General features: G+C 40.9%; 1 protein-coding gene and 1 pseudogene across 18 annotated transcripts in view; both read left to right on the top strand.

The window, feature by feature from the left end:
* Positions 1 to 13,472: 13,472 nt before the first annotated feature.
* The window catches only part of ANK2 (ankyrin 2), a 584,559-nt gene continuing 574,561 nt past the window's right edge, over positions 13,473 to 23,470 (top strand). For 10 of the 18 annotated variants that reach the window (XM_031664045.1, XM_031664053.1, XM_031664048.1 and 7 more), the window contains exon 1: positions 13,473 to 13,740. The gene's annotated coding sequence lies outside the window, so the exon portion shown is untranslated. The remainder of the gene's footprint in view (positions 13,741 to 23,470) is intronic. The other 8 variants (XM_031664041.1, XM_031664034.1, XM_009207442.3 and 5 more) reach the window with 2 other exon arrangements.
* Positions 13,601 to 23,040, top strand: LOC101009636 (annotated as a pseudogene).

The raw sequence follows: 23,470 nt of genomic DNA, 5'->3' as shown, positions 1-23,470 counted from the left end.
ACTCATTGAGGGAGCTTGTTATATAGAATGCCAGAAGATATCGAGGACATGGATGATATTTTCTAAATATAAACTGTAACATGTGAGGTGGGAGGATTGCTTGAAGCCAAGAATTCAAGACTGATATAGAGGACATGGATGATATTTTCCAAATATAAATGCAAATATAAATTGGAACATGTGAGGCAGGAGATTGCTTGAGGCCAGGAGTTCAAGACTCACCCGGGCAACACAGCATGACCCTGTCTCTATGAAAACAACAAACAAAAAAACTAGCCAGGCATGGTGGCACACACACCTGTAATACTAGATACTCTGGAGGCCGAGGCAGGAGGATTGCTTGAGCCCAGGAGTTCAAGGCTGTCGTGAGCCATGATTGTGCCACAGCACTCTAGCCTGGCTAATGAATTGTGACCCCTTAACAAAAAAAAAACAGCAACCTGGACACAAAAATTGGTAGATGTAACTTCTGGTAGTCTTGTTCTGCTGAAAACAAAGCATTTGATGAGCCTCAACTAACTTTGCTGCCAATTTAGCCTCACAGAATGGTGAAGAACCAATCAGAATGGTTAATCAGAACTTTTTTCTGAACACCCAGAAAGAATAGGTTGGAGATGTACAAGTGACTAGCACTGAGGAAGGGTGTGACCAGATCATCCCTGAATGCGAAGTAGCCATGGAAAGGAGGGCTGGGCTGAGTCAGAACACTGTTTGTAGGAAAATTAGTCCTCAAAAATTCAAATGAAAGACACGTATAATTGCAGCATGAGGATATTGAAAGACAAGCAGGTGCCAGAGAAATGGGAAATTCTTTAAAAAAATGAAATTTTACAACTAAGCTTCATACATTTTTATGAAGTGAGAGGAAACCAGAAGGTGTTTGAGGCAGTTGTTAGTGGTTGCCTACCTTTGTACCAGGTAACGTGAACCAAAATGGGCCAGGCCAACAAGTCAGTCAACAGATCCTTTTTGGTGCTCACTATGCACCAGGCACCCATCTAGGCACTTGTCATAAATAAGCTAGACAAGGGTTCATTTCTTCAAGAGCCAATGTTCCTGGGGTGGTGTAAAACAACAAGGGTGTAGGGACTGTGACAAAGTAGATAGGCATGCAGAATTTCTTTTTTTTTTTGAGACAAAGTCTAGCTCTGTCACCCAGGCTGGAGTGCAATGGCGCGATCTCGGCTCGCTGCAACCTCTGCCTCCCGGGTTCAAGCGATTCTCCTGCCTCTGCCTCCTGAGTAGCTAGGATTATAGGCACGTGCCACCACTCCCAGCTAATATTTGTATTTTTAGTAGAGATGGGGTTTCACCATGTTGGTCAGGCTGATCTCAAAGTCCTGACCTCGTGATCTGCCTGCCTCGGCCTCCCAAAGTGCTGGGATTATAGATGTGAGCCACTGTGCCCGGCCACATGTAGATTTTTGTATCTTCATTAAAAAAAATTTTAAACTTTTAATTATTGTAGGTACAAAATAGGTGTATATATTTATGGGGTGTATGTGATATTTTGATACAGGCATACAATGTGTAATAATCACATCAGAGAAACCAGGGTATTCATTACCTCAAGCATTCATCATTTCTTTGTGTTAGAAACATTCCAACATTCCTGTCTTTTAGTTATTTAAACATATACCATAAATTATTGTTGATTATAGTAATCCTATTGTGTTATCAAAACTAGATCTTATTTATTCTCTCTAAATATATTTTTGCACCCATTAACCATCCCCACATTTCCGCCCCTCACGCTATCCTTCCTAGCCTCTGGTAATGATCGTTCTACTCTCCATTTAATTGTTTTAATTTTTACCTCCCACATATGAATGAGAACATGTGAAATTTGTCTTTCTGTGCCTGGTTCATTTCACTTAACATAATGTTCTCCAGTTCCATCCATGTTGTTGCAAATGACAGGGATTTCGTTCTTCTTATGCTGGAATACTACTCCACTGTGCTTATATATACTGCATTTTCTGTATCCATTCATCCACTGATGAATACTTAGGTTGATTCCAAATCTTGGCTATTGTGAACAGTGCTGTAATAAACATGGGAGTGCAGATATCTCTTCAATATACTGATTTCAGGCCAGGTGTGGTGCCCATGCCTGTAATCCCAGCACTTTGGGAGGCTGAGGCAGGATTGTTTGATCTCAGGAGTTTGAGACCTGCCTGGGAAACATGGCAAGACCCCGTCTCTACAAAAAATAAAAAAAAATAGGCAGGCATGGTGGCACATGCCTGTAGTCCCAGCTGCTTGGGGAGGCTGAGGTGGGAGGTTTACTTGGGCCCAGGGAGGCTGAGGCTGCAGTGAGCCATGATGACGCCACTGTACTCCAGCCTAGGTGACAGAGTGAGACCTTGTTTCAAAAAAGAAAAAAATGAAAAAATATACATACTGATCTCCTTTCTTCTGGATGTATACTTAGCAGTGAGGTTGCTGGGTCTTATGGCGGTTCCATTTTTAGTCTTTTGAGGAATCCTCTTTTCTTTGTTTAAGAGTGTGCTGGGAAAACAAAAGGAGTCTTCAGGGGAATAATCTGGGTCTTGGGTGGCCCGTTTCTAACTGTCTTGTATCAGATAAAGCTGGTGTTTATTAGCATGGCTTCCAAGGCCCTGTCTGATGGAGCTCTCTTTTAACTACCTCTGCATCCTCATTTCCTGCTGCTCCATACATCTCAGTTAAGCAGTGTAGAACTGTTTCTAGTCTCTAGGCACACTGTGCTGTGCTGCAACTCTGTTCCTGTCATTCTTTTGTAGGGGCCTTCCTGTCTCCTATCAGTGTTGCTATTAAAATACCTGAAACTCATTAAGTGTCAGTTGAATTGAACTGAATGAGACTTCGTATTGTTTTTAAGGAACTAAAAATCTGCTTGAGGAGACCAACACGTATGCAGATACCCTCACAGAAGTGCATTTAAGTCTCATAAAGAGTTCACAGTTTCAGGTTGTAAGGAAGAATATGGCAGAACAATGAGAATGCACAGAACAGTTACTATTCTTTGAGGAGAGCTGGAGAATGGCAAAGGTTCTGGGTGATGGTGAATTTTATTGATGTTTTTAGAAAGGGGGTAAAATTTGGATTTTGATGTACACTTGGGTTTCTTTCACATTAGTCGTCAGCAACATTTAGACTATATTTTAAAATAGGTAGTTTGTGAATACTTAGATTAGGGAGAAATAATCAGTAGGAATAAGTTTGGGTTCACAAAGAGCAAATGAGATCAAAGAAACCTTGGTCTTTTCTTTCATAGGTCTCCTAGTTAATAAAGAAATGCTGAAAATCCACTGTTTCAACCTGGCCTTGGGCAATCCCCCAGAAACAGCATTTGGTTGCTTTGTTATAGGACTTGGCCCTTTGCTCTTTTTCAGACTGTGGGTGAGGCCAAAAAAAGACATGTTTATTAAATTTGCAGATGACTAAGTTTTAATGCTTTGAAACATAGAATTGGGATTTTTAATTGGGCTGAAATGGTAAACCAATATTGAAAAGATGAAATCTCATCAGGATTTGTATAACCATATATATTCAAATAATTTAGCATTCATGTGCTTATGTTCAAGAAAATGAAGGTCTATTTTAAGAACAGTCAGTGAGAAAGTTCTAGTGATTTTGGTTGACTGCAAGCTCAATGTGAGCCAATAGTGAAGAGTACTGCCAAGACATGGGGACACGAATCTACACTGCATTAATAACAGCTGAGTGTCCGGAGTAAGGGAAATAATCATCCCACTTCTTTGTGATTCTCAGACCACACACATTTGGAGTCTTGAGTCCTTAGATCTGGGTTCCATATTTCAAGAGGAAATATTGACAAAGTGGATCATATCCGGAAGTGGGTGAGCAGGATGATGAAGAGAGCAAAAATCATGTCAAATAGGAAATGGCTGAATAAAGTGGGAGCATAATTACTCTCTCTCATTATGTGAAAGAAGGAGTAATCAAATATTATGTCACTCCAGAGAGCAGAACTAAAACCAGTGTGGTTGGAGAATTTAAAGAAAGCAAATTACAACACAATACAAAGAAGAAATACAAATTTCAGCTCTTAAAATTTAAATGGGATTAAGTATTAGTTGTCAGTATTGTAGGGATGATAATTCTTCCCAATTCAATTTTAATGAAAACTCAGTAGAAAACAAGAAGACAAAAACACCTGTGGTATTTTTGTGGGACTGGGGGCAAATTCCAAAAATCACCTAGAAAAATAAATAGACAATAATGACTTTGAAAATTAGAAAGAGAAGGTTGGTTCATCACTACATAGGCTATAATGATTAAATGAAAATGACACTGGTACAGACAAATCAATGGAATAGTTATTTCAGAGATAGACTCTGATATATCAATAACTTAATAGAAAACAAAAGAGGTGTAACAACTGGGGGCATACACTTTATTTATTTATTTATTTATTGAGACAAATTCTTTCTCTGTTGCCCAGACTGGAGTGTAGTGGTGTGATCTCGGCTCACTGCAACCTCCATCCCACTGGATTCAAGTGATTGTCCTGCATCAGCCTCCCAAGTAGCTGGGATTACAGGCGTGTGCCACCACGCCTGGCTAATTTTTTAATTTTTAGTAGATACGGTATTTCACCATGTTGGCCAGGCTGGTCTTGAACTCTTGAACTCTTGACCTCAGGTGATCCACCCACCTTAGCCTCCCAAAGTGCTAGGATTACACGTGTGAGCCACCGCACCCGGTGCAGAGAAACTATTTAATAAATTTTCTAGGACGATTCATTTGGTAACTGGAGAAAGACAAAACACTCCAAAAAAACTTCCTGGTAGTTTAAATTAAATGTTAAATGGTTAGAAATAAATAAATAAAACCAGGCCAGGCGCGGTGGCTCACACCTGTAATCCAAGGACTTTAGGAGGCCGAGGCGGACAGATAGCATGAGCCCAGGAGTTCGAGACCAGTCTGGGCAACATGGTGAAACCCCATCTCTACTAAAAATACAACAACTGAGGTGGGAGGATCACCTGAGCCTGGGAAAGTCAAGGCTGCAGTGAGTCGTGATCACGCCACTGCACTCCAGTCTGGTGACAGAGTGAGACCCCATTTAAAAAAAAAAACAAAACCAAAAACACAAAATTTAGAAAAATTAGAATTGAGTACCTAGAAAATCCCTGCATTTGGGGAGAACTGTTCTGTTTTATTACATTTTACTGTGCAACATTTCAAATATTAAAATAAATAGAGAAATAGTACAACAAATACCCGTATATTCCTTATCTAGGTTTGCCAGTTGCTAACATGTTGTTATATTTACTTTATTTTTTTAAAGCATTTGGAGATAAATTATAATGTTGCTTTACCATTATGTTCTTTAATATCTCTAAAATAAAGATATTTTAATTTTTTTGCATATATATTTTGTGTGTGTGTGTGTGTATATATATATATATATTTTTTTTTTCAGTAGAGATAGGGTTTCATCATGTTGGCCAGGCTGATCTTGAACGCCTGACCTCAGGTGATCCACCTACCTTGGCCTCCCAAAATGCTAGGATTACAGGTGTGAGCCACTGTGCCTGGCCAAATAAGGATTTTTTCTTAACTAAGCACAATACTTTTATCATGATCACATCTACAAAATGAAATAATTATCTGCTATCTTCTGATACCCAGTATACATCCAGATTTCCTATGTTGGCCCCAGTGTGTTTTCCAGCCAAGTTGCTCAAATCAGGATCCAGTCAACGACCTGCATGATTCTTAATATGTGGTGAACTATGGCTCATATTTCTCTGTTAGTTCCTTCCTGCCTTTTTTTTTTTTTTTTTAAGATGGAGTCTCACTTTGTCGCCCAGGCCAGAGTGCAATGGCGTGATCTCAGCTCACCGCAACCTCTACCTCCCAGGTTTAAGCAATTCTCCTGCCTCAGCCTCCTGACTAGCTGGGATTACAGGCACCTGCTACCACGCCCGGCTAATTTTTGTATTTTTAATAGAGACGAGGTTTCACCATGTTGGCCAGGCTGGTCTCGAACTCCTGACCTCAGGTGATCCACCCCCTCGGCCTCCCAAAGTTCTGGGATTACAGGCATGAATCACCGCACCCAGCCCCTTTGCACTTTTTTTTTGTTGTTGTTTTGTTACATTTTCTTGCTGAAGAGACTGATCAATTTTCTGGTAGAATTCTACCTTCTGGATTTATATGATTGTTTCCTTCTGGTTTCATTTAAATTTTAGTTAACTCTCTACTGTATTTCCTGGATACTGGAAATTTTGATCTAAAGTTGTTACTGATGTCAGATAAAACATTTTTGTCAAGTGTATTTCATGGGTGATGCTGTGTACATTATATCCTATCATATCAAGAGTTGTATAATACTTAGCTGTGCTACTTTTTATGATACTAAGATCGATCTTTAGATTAATGGTAAATGGGAAAATTACCAGATCTCTCTATTATAAAGTTACGCCCCCTTGAGACAAGTAAATATTCTGTGTGTTAAGAACTCAGCAGCAGATTAGTATCCAGTGCCTTTATCAACCTTACACTCAATGCTTTTGGCACCCATTGCTGACTCTTGTCTGAACCAGTTACTCCATTACAAGTTGCAAAACGGTGATTTTTCCAATTGTTAGTGTTTTTGTTTTCGTTAACTAAGATTCTTCTAATAATGTTCCCCTTATTAATTAGAGCTATGTGTTATTCCGGCTGGGCGTGGTAGCTCACGCCTGTAATCCCAGCACTTTGGGAGGCCGAGGTGGGGCGGATCATGAGGTCAGGAGATCGAGACCATCCTGGCTAACACGGTGAAAACTCCGTCTCTACTAAAAATACAAAAAATTAGCCGGGTGTAGTGGTGGGCGCCTGTAGTCCCAGCTACTCGGGAGGCTGAGGCAGGAGAATGGCATGAACTGGGAGGGGGAGGTTGCAGTGAGCTGAGATCACACCCCTGCACTCCAGCCTGGGCGACAGAGCAAGACTCCATCTCAAAAAAAGAAAGAAAGAGAGAGAGAGAGAAAGAAAGAGAGAAAGAGCTATGTGTTACTCCAAAATAGAGTTCCATTTGGAAAAGAAAGAATTCATACTTAACTCTCTCTTGACTAATTTTTACCTAAGGAATTGGTATAATAATTACCTCAATGAGGGGGCAAATAAGTCTTTTCATTCTGGGTTGAGTATCATTCGGACTTTTATATATTCAAGTGTGTCAATCAATTATAGTATTATTTATGATGCTGTGATAGATTGCATTTACCAAAGCAGGATACACAAATATATTCAGCCTCGCATGGTCTTCCTATAATGTGATATTGACACATCTCCATTGCTTCTGCCTGGCACTCTCTTGGGGCACATGTGTTTAGTGAAATCTAACCACCCTGAAGCCACCATGTTAAAAGACAATAAGGAAAAGCAACATCAGAGGTACACAGAAATGATTAAGGAGCCCTAATTATTCCATGCCTCAATGTTCCGGTTCAGGCACCAGACATGTGAGTGAATGAACCCTCAGAAGATTTCAGTCTCCAGCTTTTGAGGTGCACAAATGATGCTAACTGGAGTAGAAACCAGCTAACCCCCTGAACCCTTCCCAGACTACAGATTTGTGAGAAAAATAAATGTCTTAAACTAAGTTTGGCATTACTTTTTACATAGCCACAGGAACTAGAAAAGATGCTTTGATGAAGTTGGTCTTTGGGGGCCTCTCCACGTTGACTCCTGTCCTTTAACATGAGCCCACTTCTCTTCAGTAATTTCCTTGCTTTCTGATATACGACAATGTGCTAAGCTCATCTTATACATTCTCTGCCTCAGATTTAAAATCAGCCTTTTCCCCAAAGAGCCGTGGTTCTTTTTAGTGAGGAATGGTATTTAGAGTTTAAAATCTGGTCATTGGGTGGGCATGGTGGCTCACGCCTGTAATCTCAGCACTGTGAGAGGCTGAGGTGGGTGGATCACGAAGTCAGGAGTTCGAGACCAGCCTGGCCAACATAGTGAAACCCTGTCTCTACTAAAAATACAAAAATTAGCTGGGCATGCTGGCGTGCACCTGTAGTCCCAGCTACTTGGGAGGCTGAGGCAGGAGAATCGCTTGAACCTGGGAGGCGGAGATTGTGGTGAGCTGAGATCCCACCACTGCACTCCAGCCTGTCTCTGTCTTAAAAAAAAAAAAATCGCCGGGCGCGGTGACTCAAGCCTGTAATCCCAGCACTTTGGGAGGCCGAGACGGGCGGATCACAAGGTCAGGAGATCGAGACCATCCTGGCTAACACGGTGAAACCCCGTCTCTACTAAAAATACAAAAAAAAACTAGCCGGGCGAGGTGGCGGGCGCTTGTAGTCCCAGCTACTCGGGAGGCTGAGGCAGGAGAATGGCACAAACCCGGGAGGCGGAGCTTGCAGTGAGCTGAGATCCGGCCACTGCACTCCAGCCCGGGCTACAGAGCAAAGACTCCGTCTCAAAAAAAAAAAAAAAAAAAAATCTGGTCATTATGGAAACTTTCAGTGGAACAAATTACAATGGAAAAATTACAAATGGTGACAATAAAACACTTCAACATATTTCCCAAAAGCAGAATTGAAAGGCAAACAATGAAGCTTAACAGAATAGACAAGAAAAATGTTAAGTATTTAGTAAAAATAAAAATCAATGTGGACAAGCAATTCTTAAAAGACAGAATACCAATGAATAGTAATCATTGAATCATTTTCAACTTTCTATACTATTTTTCCTTTACCAAATTAGATTTTATTTATTTATTTATTTATTTGTTTGTTTGTTTGTTTGTTTTTGAGACAGGGTCTCACTCTGCCACCAAGGCTGGAGTACAGTGGCGTGATCATGGCTCACTGCAGCCTCGACCTCGCAGGCTCAACCCATTCTCCTGCCTCAGCCTCCTGAGTAGCTGGGACCACAGGTGTGCACCACCATGCCCAGCTAATTTTTCTATTTTTCTTAGAGACAGGGTCTTGCCATGTTGCCTAGGCTGGTCTCAAACTCCTGAGCTCAAGTTGCCTTCCCATCTTGGCCTCCCAAAGTGTTAGGATTACAGGCATGAGCCACTGCACCCAGCCAGATTTCCCTTAAAAGAAGCAGGCCTCAATGCTGACAAGAATGCAGTATGAGTGAGTGGGCCAGGTTAGAAGGTCAACTCTGCTTTCTGTGATAATTTAGTGGCCCAGTTTTTTTCCATTCATTTGCTCTGCCATTTCCCGTTAAAGCCGTGTGGTTGAAGTGAGGTCACAGGCAAATCTGTGTTCTAGCTTGCATAAAGGAAACAAAAGAAGTTTAGGGCAAGCAATGCTCTTTGAAGCAAGAGAGGAGAAATTCTGCTCAGAAGGCCACACTGAGTTGCAAGGGAGCTTGGGAGCTGTAGTCTTTGGGCAGGCAGTTATATATCTTTCCTAAACACCATTACTTTGAAATAAGATCGCATCCTTTAATTGAATAACTCATTTTTTTATAGTCTTTCCTAAGGAAACAAATGAATTTCAGAAAACAAATGTTAATTACCTGATGAACACTAACTCAGCCAATGACAGAAATGTTCAGTATGTTATTTACTGGAGAAGGAAGCTACTTGAGAAGCATCTATATAGTTTTATTAACGGGTGTTAGAGGCCATGATTAAATGAGATGGAACATGACTGGAGAGTGTTATTTGTTTGTTTGTTTGGTTTTTTGAGACAGGGTATCACTCTGTCACCCAGGCTGGAGTGCAGTGGCATGATTATGGCTCATTGCAGCCTCAACCTCCCTGGGCTCAGGGGATCCTCCCACCTCAGCCTCCTGAGTAGCTGGGACTACAGGCGTGTACCACCACTCCAGGCTAACTTTGAAATTTTTTGTAGAGACGGGGTTTCACCATGTTGCCCAGGCTGAGAGAGTTTTAAGTAAGAGAGAGAACATTCTGCTTGCTTCATGGAGGACAAGTGGAAGCTGTTGCTGTAGTCCAGGAGACAAGTGATGATGGTAGTCTGTGCTAGAGTTTAGGAGTAGTGACAATCTTTTGAATATTAAACCTTTGTTAGCTCTATAGATTTTGGAAAGAACAATTTGTCGGGGAGGCCACATTTCACACTTCACTTAGCTCATAATGTAAGAAATAGTGGCAAAAGATCAATGTATGGGGGGTGTTGGTAGGTACCCGAACAGTGCTATTTTTAAATTGCCAGTTAATTTTAGCTAGAGAGGTCAGCAAAATTCCAAGAAACTGAATACAAAAAGACACTTCTTTGTTTTTTTTTTTGAGACGGAGTCTTGCTCTGTTGCCCAGTCTGGAGTGCAGTGGCTCGAACTTGGCTCACTGCAAGCTCCGCCTCCTGGGTTCACGCCATTCCCCTGCCTCAGCTTCCCGAGTAGCTGGGACTACAGGCGCCCGCCACTATGCCTGGCTAATTTTTTGTATTTGTAGTAGAGACGGGGTTTCACCGTGTTAGCCAGGATGGTCTCGATCTCCTGACCTCATGATTCGCCCGCCTCGGCCTCCCAAAGTGCTGGGATTACAGGTGTGAGCCACTGCGCCTGGCCTTTTTTAAAATTTTATTTTATTTTTTATGATGGAGTCTCAGTCTACTATTTTTCGTAGAAACGGAGTTTCACCATGTTGGCTGGCCAGGCTGATCTTGAACTCCTGACCTCAAATGATCCACCCACCTCAGCCTCCCAAAGCGCTGAGATTACAGGTGTAAGCCACTACCACCTGTGAGAGTTCACTTTCTTTGTCTACTTTAACTGCATTATTTTCTATGTATTTGATTTATCAACTATATTTCAGATATTTGTGTGGAAACAGCATATCCCTAACAAGATTATAAACCCATTGAAGGTCATGCACTTTGGTATTATTTTCAGTGACTTGAACATGATAGGTGTTCAATTAAATAATGAGCATAAAAGAATTAACTCTGATATTGTGATATATAAACAAACACATATATTAATATTCATCCCTAGTTTCTGACACAGAGCTCATAAAACCCTTGTCATTTCCTAGATAATGAGGTGAGAAGAGCATAATTTGCTATTCATAAGGCCCTTTCAACCAAACCTGAGTTTATGCTAATGAGGTGACTCTTGGTGGGGGCAGGGGCCTGCCCTAGATAGCTTCAGGATGGGAGCTCTTGGCCAGAGAAACCAATCATGTGATTAGAGAATTTAAACTTTCAGATCCACCACACCTCCATAGAGGGGAGGGGGGCTGAAGATTGAGTCAATCTCCAATGGCCAAATTTAATCAACCATACCTATGCAATGGAACCTCCATAAAAACAAACCATTAGCAATAGGATTCAGAGAGCTTCCGAGTTGGTGAATGTATCCACATGTTTGGAGGATGGTGCACACCAAACACCATGGGGACAGAAGGTCCTGCACTCTGGACACTTCGAGACCTCACCTTACATACCTTTTCATCTGGCTGTTCATTTGTGTACTTTATAATATTCTTTATAACAAACTGGTAACAATAAGTACAGTGTTTCCCTGAGTTCTGTGAGCTGTTAAATTATCAAACCTAAGGAGGGAGTCATGGGAACCCCCAAATTGTAGCCAAGTTGGACAAAAGTGTGGGTAACCTGGGTACCTACTATTTGTGATTTTTATTTGAAGTCGGGGGCAATCTTGTGGGACTGAGTCCTTAACCTGTAGTGTCTGCGTCAATTCTGGGTAGTCAGTGCCAGAATTGAATTAAATTGTAGGGCACTCAGCTGGTGTCTGCAGAAAATTGGGAAATTTCTTGATGTGAAAAACCCACATATCTGGTGTCAGAGATGTTCTGTTTCAGTAGAAACAGTAGTAGACTTGAACAGTTTTATTCTTTATATAGCTTATTTCCAACGGAGAACAAAGGGAAATCAAGTGCCCGTGGAATCTCATACTGAATTCCACAGTCACAAGCATCCTGGTCATCTCAGGGGGAAATATCACACACTTGGTACAAAGCAAATAGATGAGTTAAATATTATATATTAAATGACAAATTTATTGTGATATTAGTGATTATATAATTATTAGATTGAATTATTTCAATAAAAAACATGTGAATACTATTATGTTGATTACAATATCAAATAATGATATTATAGCCTTAGTTAACATATAATAAAATGGCACAATTCACTTTAAATATAAGGAACAAAGACAAAATAATGAAAACCAAGGGTTTGCATATTTTGTGATTATTTTATAGGGAATAGCTAATTATTAAACTAAGGAAAACTAAAATTATATATTTATTTTTCTACTTAAGAAGTGTCTTGGCTGGGCACGGTGGCTCACGCTTGTAATCCCAGCACTTTGGGAGGCCAAGGAGGGTGGATCACCTGAAGTCAGGAGTTCGAGACCAGCCTGGCCAACATGGTGAAACCCTGTCTCTACTAAAACTACAAAAATTAGCCAAGCGTGGTGGCACATGCCTGTAATCCCAGCTACTTGGGAGGGTGAGGTAGGACAATCACTTGAACCTGGGAGGGGCAGGGTGCAGTGAGCCAAGATTGTGCCACTGCACTTCAGCCTAGGGGACAGAGCAAGTGAATTCTCCTCTCTGCTACAGGAGCATCATATTTTCTGTAATTTTAGAATTACATTTCTGGTCACAGCTATCTAAGCGGGCTATGATTTTGTTTCATAAAGTCTTAATGATTTTGAGTATTCTTACCTTAAAGGTTACCATTTATCCTAATGAAATTAAGATAAAATGTGATTTTGTTACCAGCCTTTAGATTCATATTAGCCACAGAACATTTTATAAGGATCCTTGATAAGGCTCTTACTTCTTGTCTTATCACAGAAGTAGAATTAGAAGCTCTGTGACAAATATCCAACCCCTCCACCATTTGATAATCTGTTTTTGGACTAGGTATGTAATAGGTGATCAATAAATGATTACTGAATGAATGAATGTAAGCCTGAATGGATGGTTCTGACTTCCTGTCTGCTTATCTGCCTGTCTAGGTCTGTACGTCTATTTCTGTTGGACTTTGTGTGAATCCTCTCAAAATATAATTATTGTATATTGCACTGAGTCTAAGGGTTACCTCCCTGAGATCGTCCATGAACTAAACTCAGTGGTGACTAGCTTAAAACACACACACACACACCCCACCTACCAATATTTTATGACTTAAACATATATATAGCATATATATGTGTGTGTGTGTGTATATATATATATAAACTCTTATATAAAAGATGATCTACTGAAAGGCGGTGGGATATGGTGGTGGTAGTGATTTATAGATGAAATCACTCCCACAGCATTGGCATCTTGGCAGTAGCTCGTTCCTCAGCTTCCCTGAACTAGGCGTGGAACTCCAGTTACTTCCCATATATCTGATACATTTAGGCTGCAACAAAGTCAAGTGCTTTTCTTGCTTATTTTTTTTCCTTCTTTGAGAACAGAAGACACCAGAAAAAAAATATTTTGTGAGAAAACAACAGTTCCTTACTCTGTACCACCTGCTTAAATGCAAACCAAAGGCACCCAAATGATGCAACCCATGAGTGTGGAAGAGGCTGGCGGATGGGCTGTCACGTCTGGCTGATCTGATGTCAGAGCAGATCATGTGGTGCTCTGTGGGCAGCTGGGACTGGCCCGCCGAAAGCACATGGATTACAGTCTGAGGCTGTAATGGGAAAGTCGGTTCCTGGGCTGCTGTCTCATAGACATCAGCTTGCAGGGAAGCTGGGGGCTCTCCGACTTGCCCTGCTCCGGGGCCCCTCCTGCTGCGTGACTCACAGGCACATTGCAGAGAGAAGCTGCCGCTCCCAGTAAGTGCTTAAAGAAGGTCTTTATTCAGAGCATTTTGGAAGCGGGGAGGAAGTGTTTGTGTTGATAGGGGGTGCTGGAAGCCTTTGTAAAACCCCCTCCTTGGATCTGGGCTGGGCAGCGGCGCTTTCCATGCCATTCTGGAGTTCAAAGGCAGCGCTGATGTGCAAATGTTCCCTAGCCCTGGTTTTGGTTTGTTCTCCATGTGATGTGTTTTTCTGATTTGCATTTTCTCTTTCTTTAACCGTAGGGCAGATTTTTGAGATCTGGTTAAAGTGAATTGATTTCAGATTCCCAGCCCCGGAGTGGACTTGGTGCTCCCTGTATGATAAGCAGGGAGAGGGGCAAGAGGGTGGTGGCTCTTTTGGTCAGAATCACTGCTTGTGTGAAGACACTGACTGTGTCTGTGCCGGAGAAAGTGGTTGCCACCCCTTCTCTGCACTGGGTGAGTGGGTGGTGTGAGAGAAAGCGGGGGCGAACCAGCAGTGACGAGATTTGATTAGTTTTTGGTAAACAGCAGTGCTATTAGTATATTGCCTTTTTCTTAGGGTCAAAATTTATATTAAATAGTGTCAGCTGGCAGAACAGGTGCTGGCAGTGGAAGAATGATGGAGTTCTTTCTCCCTTTCCCAGCTAGTGAATTGTCTTTCCTGCATCGAAAGCCCAATTAAGGAGTAGAGAGAAATGTGACAGATACAGATTTCTGAGCACTGTTTTTTTGTTTGTTGGTTTGTTCTTTTGTTTGGTTTTTATTTTTTATTCTTAGCAAGCACCATATTTCCACCCGCATGCATCAGGAATGATTCTCACCTTGACGATGTCTTAGGTGTGGCCTTTTTGGAGAGCAAAGGAATAAATTCGATAACATCCTTCTCTTCCTTCTGAGCATATAACATTAAGTTTGTTTTAGAGACTGAAAATAAATGTGTGTGGTTGGAAGGAGATATAAAGGGGAATTTAGAAGAACAGATTGTTTATTTACCCTGGCACTTTTCTGTGAACACTTGATAGAGTTCTAGGTCAAGGTGTATGGTGTCCCCTTGAGGGATAATATGCAAATAATTAGGCTATGTCTTTAAGCATTGGAAAATCTTTATTTTTTCAAGGAACAGAACCTGGTCTTTTCTGTGAATCTCTGCACAAACCATAGGCTTTGGGGCCAAACACTGATTCCAGAGACACTTAGGCATTGAAGAAACTTTTGGGTGAGAAAGATGATGGTATGAATGCAAAGAAAATATGCTTAGATGGGTTTTGTCCTTCTTTTTTTTTTTTTAAGCCTTTTGCAGTATATGGTTTAAGTCACAGAACAACAAACAACAGAAGAGAGCGTGCCCCACCCATAGTGTTGTGAACATGGATGATTCCCCTCCCATTCTATTCCACTGAACTGCATAAACACCACCACAGAGACAGTTCTAATTCATCTTTTGAACCCTGTATGTTACAGGTACAAGCCATATAAAATGAAGACATAGAAAAATGGAAGATCCTCCCACCCCACCCTACTTTCTCCTCCTTCCATATTGTTGAGTAAAGCTAGATTTATCCTGGGAAGGGTCTCCATCCCTGCTTGTAATTTTGTTAGCCATTTCGTGTAGGCGAGCACGGTGTGAGGATTTCAGAGGTAGTCTTCCTGATCTGGCCCTCTGTCCCTGCCTAGACCACACCCCCTTTTTTGGCCACATGCCTAAAACTCTTTCTGAAGGGGAGTGTGATAAAACGATGCCCATCCTTGGGCACATGGATTCCTCCGTCACATAAACCGAAGAGCCCTGATTTCTCTGCAGACACACATTTCCTGCTTCTCAGGGTGAAGATACCCAGTTATGGGGTTTTAGAATTCCTTTTCTTTAAAGATTAACACAGTAATGTGAAAAGAAATGGAAGAAAATTATCCATTTTTCCATCTCACTCACACAACTCTGTTTAATGTCCTGTATTCTCTTCCTGTCTTTATCATCCCATTAGGCTAGCTATGTTTAATGCAGAGGGGCTATCCACACTCCTCCAGATTTCTACTTTTCAGGGAAGGCACCTGTAGTTACAGACTTAGAGCTGGACCAGACCCTATTAGGACTGATAGTTCAGCCGTATTTCACAGAGGGTAAAGCTGGCCAGAGTTACACATCTGTTGAGTGAGAGTTGGGACCAGAACCCAGATTGCCTGACTGTCCAGTGCTCCTTCTGCAATCATGAAACCTAAGGAGAGAACATTTTCTTTAAAAATTAGGTGTTTTTTTCAATTTCTGGTTCTTTTTTATTTTATTTAAAATGCTGTGTAATTATTAGCATAGTAAAATGACTGTAATTTCACTGTCTTTCCTGAAGAATGTCTTGCAATAGATTGGAAAGTCAATTTTGTTTTTTTTAATTAGAGGCAGGTTCTTGCTGTGTTGTCCAAGCTGGACTCAATTCCTGGGCTCAAGTAATCCTCCTGCCTTAACCTCCCAAGTAGCTGGGATTACAGGCATGAGCCACTGTGCCTAGCTTTGCCTTTGTTTTTCTGTTTGTTTTTGGAGATAGGGTTTCTCTTTGTTGCCCAGGCTGGAGTGCAGGGGCGTGACCATAGCCCATGTAACCTTAAACTTGGGCTCAAACAATCCTTCAGCCTTAGACTCCTAAGTGGCTGGGACTACAGGTGCATGCTGCTATGCCGGGATAATTTTAAAAATTTTTTGTGGACATGGAGTCTTGCTATGTTGTCAGGGCTAGTCTGGAACTCCTGGGCTCAAGTGGTCCTACTGTGTTAGCTTCCCTAGTAGCTGGGATTACAGGCATGCACCATTCCACCTAGTTCAGATTGGAAAATCTTTACAGAGAAAATTAAGTTCTATTTTCTTAGGAAAGTAGCATGTTTATATTCTTTGTGGGTCATCTGATGAAATCTCAAATACCTGATTGTTACAGTTTTCTAATCTTGGCTTTCTGAGAATGTAGACCACCCTTTTTTTTTTTTTTTTTTTTTTTTTGATACTGGGACTCAGTCTGTCACCCAGGCTGGAGTGCAGTGGTGTGATCACAGCTCATGTAACCTTGAACTCTTGGGCTTAAGTGATCCTCTCACCTCAGCCTTTTAAGTAACTGGGATTATAGACAAGCACCACTATGCTGTCTTCTACCCTAATTAATAAGGGGATTATTGTTTAGTTATGGCAAACCACATACCACGAGAACATTTAGAAGCTTCATTCTATTTGGGTGGTTTTCTGAATCATATAATTTTTTTTTTTTTTTTTTTTTTTGGAGACAGGGTCTGTCTGTCACCCAGGCTGGAGTGCATTGGTGCAATCTTGGCTTAATGCCACCTCCACCTCCTGGGCTCAAGTCATCCTCCTATCTCAGCCCCACCAAGTAGCTGGGATCACAGGTGCACGCCACCACACCCAGCTAACTTTTGTATTTTTTGTAGACACAGGGTTTCACCTTGTTGCCCAGGCTGGTCTTGAACTCCTGGGCTCAAGTGATCCACCTGCCTCAGCCTCCCAAAGTGCTGGGATTACAGGCATGAGCCACTGCGCCTAATTTTCTTTCTTTATACAAACCTCTTCATGGTGACATATTTAAAAACCATTTAAGGGGCTGGGCGCGGTGGCTCACGCCTATAATTCTAGCACTTTGGGAAGCCGAGGTGGGAGGATCACAAGGTCACAAGATTGAGACTATCCTGGTTAACACTGTGAAACCCTGTCTCTACTTAAAAAAAAAAAAAAAAAAATTAGCCGGGCTTGGTGGCATGTGCCTGTAGTCCCAGCTACTCAAGAGGCTGAGGCAGGAGAATCTCTTGAACCCGGGAGCCAAGATTGCGCCACTGCTCTCCAGCCTGGGCGACAGGCCGTCTTTAAAAAAAAAAAAAGAAAAGAAGAAAAAGAAAAGCAACAACAAAAAAACCATTTAAGGCCAGGCATAGTAGCTCATGCCTGTAAATTCTAGCTCTTTGGGAGGCCGAGGCGGGCAGATTGCTTGAGGTCGGGAGTTCGAGACCAGCTTGGCCAATATGACGAAACCTTGTCTCTACTAAAACTACAAAAATTAGTTGGGGGTGGTGGCATGTGCCTGTGGCCCCAGCTACTTGGAGGGGTGAGGTAGGAGGATGGCTTCAAACCGGGAGGCAGAGGTTGCAGTGAGCCAAGATCACAACCTGCACTCCAGTCTGGGTGACAGAGTATCACCCTGTCTCAAAAAAAAAAAACAAAAAACAAAACAAAACAAAAAAAACCTGAAAAAATAAAAACAAAATAAAAAACATTTAAAAGATGTTTAATTCAAAATAAAATTTCAGATTAATTTTTTCCCTGTTGAGATCAATGCTAGGCCCACAAGAGATTTTAAAAAAATACTTGTTCATTGAATGATAGAACAAATATATAGAACATTGCAATTCTTGCTTATGAGTATAATGAGATTTAAAAGGTAATCCAACATTATGCTGTTCCACAATGTTATTAGAATGCCCATCTGTTAATTATTCAATCTTATTTTGGTAAGGGTAAGACTACCACGTATTTGCTTAAAATAATGCAGATATGAATAAATATCATAGATAATTCACATGTGTTGATGCTATTTGTAAAAGCAATAAACACAAAATTAGAGTGGGTGTTGTTTAATTACAATTGTTGGAAATCTCAAATTCAGTACAGAGGCCCTCTGATTATATCCTGGATATGCAATAGTCAGTTTCTACTGGTTGAGTGGGGATATCTCTTCATTGTAGACATTAAACTATAGTGATATATTGGGAGAAATTAGTTCTGGTGGCTTTGAGTGGTTTCAAAAAGAATAATTGGGACACTGTTCTAAACAGCCAGCACTCTCTAGCTCAGAAACAAATGGCTGCATGTGTGACATTTCTAAATGGTGACATCTTCAAGGAACTCTTTAAATGGTTACTTATTTTAAGCTTCAGGTTATGAAGGAAAGAAAAAATTAGGCAGGGGATATTAGTTGTTAATGCTCCTAATATGAACAGATAGAAACTTCAGATAAAGATATCATTTATTTCAAAAAGATGTAACTAAGAGGAAATGCCAAAAAAAAAAAAAAAAAAAAAAAAGCAAAGTTCAGTAAAGTAAATAGCTGCTGTACTAATTGTAAATTTCACTCTGAGGTCTTGGGTGCCTTTAACCAATTCCATTTAGGCAGAAAGCACAAGCAAATATCTCTTGTAAACAAAGCAACAAATTTAAGTTAATGCTAATGCGTTCACAGCCAGAGCCAAAAGTTTTTCAGGGTTATTATAACACACTGGGCTCTCAGCCCATCCATCTAAATGTCCAAAGTAGACTAAAGTTATGGATCAGCCCATTGTATATACCATCCCACATGAGAGCCAGATGCTACTGTTTACTGTGCTAGTGACTTAGCCAGATTCAATGTGAAATCTGAGATTACTGTTTGGGGTCCCTGGAAGTTATAGATGGATTTTTTCTGATCATGGATTTAGGCTTCTATACTTCAATCTGTTTTGATTAATGCCGATTTTTTTTTAAGGACAATTTTTTAAACCTAATTTATACCCTAAACTTTAGATGGAGAGTTTCCTTATAAAAATTGGGTTCATTTATTGTCTTTGGACCTTGGATGTGTTGTAGGTCTTCAGCATCTATCTATCTATCTATCTGTCTGTCTATCTATCTATCTATCTATCTATCTATCGATCGATCGGGAGACAGGGTCTTGTTCTGTCACCCAGGCTGGAGGGCAGTGGTGTGATCATAACTTACTGCAGTCTCGCTCTTGGCCTGAAGCGATTTTCCTGCCTCAGCCTCCTGGGTAACTAAGATGACAAGACTACAGGAGAGTGACAGGACTACAACCATGACAAGTTAATTTTTTAAGTTTTATTTTTGTGTAGACAGGGTGTTGTTCTGTTGTCCAGGCTGGTCTTGAACTCCTGGCTTCAAGCAATCCTCCTGCCTTAGCTTCCCAAAGTGCTGGGATTACAGGTGTGAGCCACTGTACCCTGCCTTTAGCATATGTTTATTCTTTGTTTTGAGGATGGAAAAGAAGCCATGGAATTCTATTGCACAGCAACCACACTAGAAAATGTAATTATAATGCAGATTTTAAGATGATTTGGTAAAAAACAAGTTCTGTGTATATTGAGAAAAAGACTATCCACTGTCTTAAGAAAATGTGGCACATATACACCATGGAATACTATGCAGCCATAAAAAAGGATGAGTTCATGTCCTTTGTAGCAACATGGATGAAGATGGAAACCATCATTCTGAGCAAACTATCACAAGGACAGAAAACCAAATACCACATATTCTCACTCATAGGTGGGAATTGAACAATGAGAACACTTGGACACAGGGTGGGGAACATCATACACTGGACCTGTCATGGGGTCGGGGGAGGGAGGAGATATACCTAATGTAAATAACAAGTTAACGGGTGCAGCACACTAACACGGCACATGTATACATATGTAACAAACCTGCCTGTTGTGCACATGTACCCTAGAACTTAAAGTATAATTTAAAAAATAACAAATAATAAATTAAAAAAAAAAGAAAAAAAAAAAAAGACTATCCAGTGTCCTCAGTTGGAAAGAACATTTCATCATTCAAGACCCAGTATTATCAGATTTTGTTGACATAGTTAGATCCCTTATCCCTTAACCCTATCCGATTTGGTTTATGTCCTTTTCATCCAATTAAACGGTTTTTTGAGGAAGTATCACAAGTAATGATAATACTATCAATAATACTACCAATACTACAACAGCAACTGTTGTAGAGAAGGAAAGATTTCTTTTCCTCATCCATTGCTAAGTTCATGGCTGAGGCACCTATAACAAAAGACAGATTAACCAGAGAAAATCATACACCAAATTCATTTAATTAATATGTTTACATGACATAAAAGCCTTCAGAAATGAAGACCCAAAGAAACAGGTACATTTGTACATTTTTGTGCTTAGGGTTGATGAAGAGTAGACAGTTGTGGAAAAGTATGATTGGACAAAGGAGGTGTGATCTAATGGTAATAAACTGGGGGACTTAGCTAGACCTGTGTGTTCAGATTTGTCTCTGTGTCCCTGTGCCTTTGGAGATAAGAACATTCCTTTCCTCCAGATATACGGTGGGCACCTCTCCATGAGAGCCTTAATGACTTATTTCACAGGAAGGTCAAAGAATTGTTTTTTGGCTTACTTCAGGGGAGAAAGGCAAGAGAAAGTCAGCGAGTAACTTTTCTGCTTCTACTGCTTCCTCAAATGCCAAAGTGCCGTATTTTGGGGTAGCACATCCTGAACCCCATCACTACTAAATGCTGAGCACTTTCCATACGCAAGATCCTGCACTAATACTTCACTTATTTATGGACGTTTCATAGATGGTATGATGAACTTGCCCCAAATGTGTGACTTGTCATTTGAGAATCCAGTCTGTCTAGACTTTTTAAGTCTAAGGCCTATCTCATAACCTGTTGTTACTGTTTTGACTATAAATTTCTACAGAGTTGTGTAGTCTGTTTTGCTTCAGACTTCAAAACCACTTGTGACATCTGTACCAAACACAGTGACAATGGTCTCATTGCAACCTGAAAAGCCAGTTGTCCCTGGAACAGCAGTAACACTGTCCCTTCCAGCAGTAACTTCTGAAGAATCTTCAGGTGCAGCTATTTTGTCTTCCATCTGTGAAACCTGTTGTTACTTCTGCTGGGACCACATCTGACAAGCCTGTTATTGGCACTCCAATTCAAATCAAACTTGCCCAGTTGGGCCCTGTCCTTTCACAACCAGCTGGGATTCCATAGGCAGTTAAAGTCAAGCAACTAGTAGTTCAGCAGCCTTCAGGAGGCAATGAAAAACAGGTGACCACACTTTCACATTCCTCAGCATTGACCATTCAGAAATCTGGATAGAAGACGATGCCAGTGAACACTATAATACCTACCAGTCAGTTTCTTCCAGCTTCCATTCTAAAGCAAATTACTCTGCCAGGAAATAAAATTCTGTCGCTTCAAGCATCTCCTACTCAAAAAAATAAAAGAGAATGGAACAACATACTTCAGGGATGAAGATGACATCAATGATGTGACTTCTATGTCAGGGGTCAAACTTAATGAAGAAAATGCCTGTATCTTAGCAATAAACTCTGAATTGGTTGGCACACTTATTTGGTCATGTAAAGATGAACCATTTCTTTTTATTGGAGCTCTACAAAAGATAATTTTAGACATTGGTAAAAAGCATGACATTACAGAACTTAACTCTGATGCTGTGAACTTGATCTCCCATGCAACACAGGAACAATTATGAGGCCTTCTAGAAAAACTGACTGCAATTGCTCAGCCTCGGATGACTACTCACAAGGCAAGTGAAAATTACATCCTGTGTAGTGATACCAGGTCACACACACCTCAAATTTCTTGAAAAGCTGGATCAATTGGAGAAGCAGAGAAAGGATTTAGAAGAAACAGAAATGTTACTTAGGGCAGCCAAGAGTCGTTCTAATGAAGAAGATCCAGAACAGCTGAGATTAAAGCAGAACGCCAATGAGTTATAGCATTTGGAACTTGAACAGATGCAGCATAGAGATGCTAATCTCACAGCTCTTGCAGCTATTGGACCAAGGAAGAAGAGACCACTAGAACTTGGAAGTGAGGGCTTAAAAAACAACCTTCTTGCTTCTGGGACATCCAGCCTAACAAGTCACCAAACTGTTGCTTTGTCCAAGAATCTGCCTCAGGGACTGGATATTTTGTATGGACAGGAGCAGGAGATGAAGTATTCTCGAGTTCTATACCTGGCCCTTCTGAAGTGACCACTCCACTCTCCATCCAGATCCTTGCTATTTACTGCCAAGGAAGACACAAAGAGCATTGTTGCACTGTCCTCAAATTTCAGTTTCTGGAAAATAATCACCAATACGAAGAGCAAATGAATGGAAAAACATTTCATGCTCATGGATAGGAAGAATCAATATTGTTAAAATGGCCATACTGCCCAAATCAATTTACGGATTCAACACTATTCCTATTTAAGTGCCAACACTATTTTTTACAGAACTAGAAAAAGCTATTCTAAAATTCATATGGAATAACAAAAGAGCCAGAATAAACAAAGCAATCCTAAGCAAAAAGAACAAAGCTGGGGGCATTACCCTGCTCATCTTCAAACTATACCACAGGCTACAGTAACCAAAACAGCATAGTATTGGTACAAAGACAGACATAGAGGCTAACAGAACAGGTTAGAGAACACAGAAATAAAGTCGCAAACCTACAACCATCTGATCTTCAACAAAGCCTACAAAAATAAGCATTGGGGAAAGGATTCCTTATTCAATAAACACTGCTGGGATAACTGGCTAGCCATATGCAGAAGACTGAAACACGACCCCTTTCTTTCACCATATACAAAAATCAACTCAAGATGAATTAAGGACTTTTTTTTTTTTTTTTTTTTTGAGACAGAGTCTTGCTCTGTCACCCAGGCTGGAGTGCAGTGGCATAATCTCGGCTCACTGCAAGCTCCGCCTCCCGGGTTCAAGCAATTCTCTTCTTCGGCCTCCCGAGTAGCTGGGATTACAAGCGCCCACCACCACGCCTGGCTAATTTTTGTATTTTTAGTAGAGAGGGGGTTTCACCACCTTGGCCAGGCTGGTCTTGAACTCCTGACCTCGTGATCCACCTGCCTTGGCCTCCCAAAGTGCTGGGATTATAAGCATGAGTCACCGTGCCCGGCCGAATTAAGGACTTAAATATAAAATCTGAACC

Source organism: Papio anubis, chromosome 3 (assembly GCF_008728515.1).
Source record: "Papio anubis isolate 15944 chromosome 3, Panubis1.0, whole genome shotgun sequence".
Taxonomy (NCBI): Eukaryota; Metazoa; Chordata; class Mammalia; order Primates; family Cercopithecidae; genus Papio; species Papio anubis.
Note: the sequence above shows the minus strand (reverse complement) of the source record. Positions and strands in the feature narration are given on the sequence as shown.